This window comes from Oxyura jamaicensis, chromosome 7 (assembly GCF_011077185.1).
Source record: "Oxyura jamaicensis isolate SHBP4307 breed ruddy duck chromosome 7, BPBGC_Ojam_1.0, whole genome shotgun sequence".
Classification (NCBI taxonomy): domain Eukaryota; kingdom Metazoa; phylum Chordata; class Aves; order Anseriformes; family Anatidae; genus Oxyura; species Oxyura jamaicensis.
Genome location: NC_048899.1, coordinates 30529112 through 30533624, shown reverse-complemented (window position 1 = coordinate 30533624; position 4513 = coordinate 30529112).

Below are 4513 nucleotides of genomic sequence, written 5' to 3'. Positions count from 1 at the left end.
TTAGTGGCTAATTCAGATGAGGCTGGGTGTCTGCCAGGGGCTGTCGGAGCTCAGTCGTGATGCTCCAGGAGGGAGTCCTGGTATCTTGGATGATGAAAGCTTTGGATAAATGAAAGGAGGCCTCCTTACATTTAGCACTTCACTCACATAACTTTAAAAATAATTATGTGACTGGCTTGATGATACTTAGGCAGCTGTCAATCTGACCAGTGGATGGATAGGTCTAGCGCTGTATGAGGTGAGGATTTCTTTGGAGGGTGGGAACTGCTAGACTGGTATTTATGATTTCTGGTCTTTCCCCTTTTGTGGTCTATGGTTGCTGGTACCACTTTGGCCCCTTACCTCAATGAGCTTTAGAGGCTGAGGTTGTACAGCTCTGGTCAGAGAGGGAGTGATGGGGATGTTGCTGAGGACTGCAGAAGTGTTAATCAAGATTTTTGGGAGGGAGCTTGTCAGTCTAGTGGGAGCTGTGTGTGGCCTATGGGGTACAGGGAATGCTTTTAGGATGACTGGGATTGTATTTTTCTTGAAGAGTGCATGCTCCCTTGGGTTTGGGTCTGCATAAGATCTATTGGGTGGCTTCAGTGTGGGGAAAAAAAAAAAAAAAAAAAAAAAAAAAAAAAAAAAAACCTCTTGGTCTAATTAATCTCCATTTGTTAGTGAACTGCCAAATAGCCAGTGTATCTGGGTGGTCTCCTGGCAACCTGGAAATTATTCACCTGATTTCTTTTGCTTTTGCCTGGGACTAACTCTTGGATCCCCTTGGGGCTCGAGCATGCATAGGAGGGATGTGTCCTGTCCTCAGTATGTCTCATTGTGCCTCAGTCTTGTCCTCCTGTAAATCCTCAGCAATCACATTAGGCCATTAATAGTTTTCCTTAGGAAATAAGGCACTTGTGTCCATGGCAATGATGATCAGTTTGGTCAGTTCTGAAAAGCATCTGTGTTTCAGGCAGGCTGTTTTCCCATTGGAAGTTGCTAATTTGCTGAAGGTTAAATTAATCTGTGGCTTCGGGATATAAATTAAAAACGAAATGCTGAAAGTGAGCAGTTCATTATAGAAGAATGTTTTGCACCAGAAATGCTCCAGTTTTCTGTTAAATAACTGTTTTCATTATGATATTGGATCAATAGCAAGAGTGAAAGATAAAATGAAAATTCTGCTTAACTTAAAAGAACTATGTGCATATGATGTTATTAACTTGGGAAACTTGATATTTGTTCTGGTTCTTTGTTTTGTTTTTCTCCCACCCCAGAGCATAAGAAACATTAAATTCACATCTCCAAAATGAAAAATATAGTATGTTATCTTCCTTTGCTTCGCAATTTGTGGAAGAAAGTAAACGGTCTGAGGTGTTGCTGTTAAACAGCTCTGATGCTCTAACTTGTACATCTGATTGCAAATGTTTGGTAGATTTCCCTCTTTCTACGTACAGCTAAGAACAAATTTATTGTTTTTCAAGGAGGGAGATTTTCTTAAATACAATAAGCAGTTCACACATTCAATAATATATCCTGAACTTTTTGAACTAAGATTGCAAAATTGCCAATTATTGTGGCTCAATAAGGATGTAAGAATCATCCAAGGCATACTGGGAAGATGGTGTAAATGAACACATCATGATGCCTAAATAAGTACCAGTTACAGTATATATAGTTTATATGTTGTCCCATATACGTCTGGGACATTCCTTGTTAAGTACAGGAATGCTTTCTTCTCCTCTAGTAAAGGGGTGCTTTTCCTATATTTCAGAGGAAGATGAATGTTTTCCAATGTGCTTCCCTTACCCCAGTTTGCCTAATCACTTATATAAGTGACTTTTATTGAATGAAACATTGCTGGAAAAGTGACGTCTTATTTATAAAAATTTTCCATAGACAAAATTTAAAAATGAAATCAAATGTTCTTTTATCATTTATGTTCATAAGTTGGAAACAAATAAACTGAAAAAGCACGACTACAGAGAAATGGTGGTCAGTTTTCATTCAACACTGTTAATTCTCTGTTACATATAAAGGGTATTCAAATGAAATGCCCATATTTTAGGTTACTGTGGGTAGGTGAAACGTATCATTAATTGGACTAGAGGTAAAGGAGGGTATTCTCAGACTTCATATTTTATTTTATTTTATTTTATTTTATTTTTATTTTATTTTATTTTAAAGTTTTGAAATAATAATTGGATGTTACAGAGCTTTTCTAGACCCTGAGCCATTCTGTGCTTCCAACGCTTTCCTGAATTAAGGCTTCACTTCAAACAAACAAACAAAAAAACAGCGACGACAAAAAGTCTTTAAAAGCTTTAATTATGTATATTTTATATATGATAGTAATGCAGTTTAAATTATGTCTTTGTACTTTGATTTTTTTTTAAATGTTGAACAAGTGATAGTACACAGTTAGATCATACACAAAGTGTACCAGTGGGTCTTTACTTCCTTCATTTAGCAATCTCCCTTCACAGGGATGCAGAGAGAAATGAATGTGGTAGACCTTTTCAAATGATTTCTAAATTAATTACAGTAAATTCCTCTGTAATATGACTCATGAAACCTGGAGATCAAAGCCTTACAAGAGATTTATCAAAACCAAGTAATTTTTACATAGAATATATGGTAACATCAGCTAATGTCATGTTGTTGTTCCACTTATCATGTGAAAGTGATGAAGAGTGGAGCTGCTTTATTTTCTGGATCCTTCACTAGTTTAAGAGGAAAAGATGGCATCAGGAATCAATTTGTTCTTTTTTGAAGTTTGCCTTACAGTTTCAATGCTCTTTCTCCTAAGAGCCCATATGGCCAGCTCTTCTCTGCTTATGAGCATACATGTACTCCTGTTCTGCATGCTGAAATCCAAGTCCTATTCAATATAAATCTGGGAAAGCCCAGTGAAGTGTGAATCTGATCGCTCTGATTAGTACTGATTAGCTGCAAGCTGGAGTATGAATGAGCAGTCTGACATGTACAGCATTTTGTTATATGTGGCTAAAGAAATTGCATTTGCATGGTGAAGTATTTATGGTCATATTTGTGACTTGCTTCATTCACATCTGGCCCATGGTTGCCCTCTGGGAATGGCAGGAGGGAGAACAGGAGGGAAATGTGAAATGGTTCAACAGAAACCAAAGAACAAAGACAAGATATTTCCTTCCCTTGCAACCCCCAGTCTGAGTGAGTTTGTGGCCACAGATCATATGAAAACATACTGGAACAACATATATACTGCAACTGAGTTTCCTACTCAGTTTATTCTTTTCTGAGCTTTTTCTGCCATAAAGCCATCATGATAATAGCCAGGTTTTCATGATCTCAAGGAGATGATGATGAAGAAGATGAAAATCTGTTTTTATTTTATTTTATTTTATTTTATTTTATTTTATTAATTTATTTTTTCTGTCTTGCTACTCTTGTTATTCTGCTGCTTCTCTTCCCTCAGATCCTATTAAACAAAAAAACTAGGAAGAAGGACATGAAAAGAAGTTAGATGGAAAGTTGTAGAGACAATGATCACCTTTGTGATGAAATAACGCTTAATGATGCTGGGGAACTAATATTTTTCTTGGAGAACTTCTCTGCTCAGGTATATACTTTCAGCTATCTTTTTTATTATTATTATTTTTATTTTTTAATCTCTCACAACAATCTAATCCTTGACCTATATCAATCAGTAGGTATGAAAATACTGCAAGAACCAGCTTTGTTCCACAATAGATATTTTCTACATGGAGAAGAGTGTGATATATGTGTGCATATAAATAAAAATACTCTATATCTTCCTTTTGGTCTGCTTTTGTATTTCAGTGTAGCTTCTACTCAGGAAAGAGATGCTCTGAGGTAAAAATCAGCTTTTCTGAGGGCTAGGTCTGGGTATCTAGAAAGTAGGCAGAAGTCTGGGATAGCAGACAGCTAGGGGAGTTGTAGGAAGGAATTAAATTGGTCGTCCTTCCTTCTGCATCCTTCAGGAGCCTAGGAGATGCCAGGATGGAGGGAGCTGGGAAGGATGGGAGGGATGGATGCTGCTCTCTAAAAATCCTGTTTTGCCTGGTGCAGGACGAGCCTAGCTCAGCAGTGACCTCAGAATGTCCTTTGTGGAGCTGTGACAAGCTGAGAAGCCAAAATGGACTATGCATCTAACCTAGTCAGTTAAGAAAGGAGCAGCAGATGTAGTATGTATAACTGGATGATTGGAGGTGGATTTAATTTCTTCATTGTTCTCTTGTTTGTACAGCCATCCTTATGTTGAACCTTGTAATTTAAACCAAGTCACTGAACAGCAATATCTGCATTGAAAGAAAGAGATCAGAATAGAGGAACCGTAAATTCATTTCAGCATATGCACATCTCAGAGGGTTTATAGTGTTAAAATGCTTAGTGATAGGACTAACTATTTCCAAACAGATTGTCCTACTTGTCTTTTTTATTGATTATTTCACCAAAACTTCTGTTTCATGTCCTTTTATTTTATTTTATTTTATTTTATTTTATTTTATTTTATTTTATTTTATTTTATTTT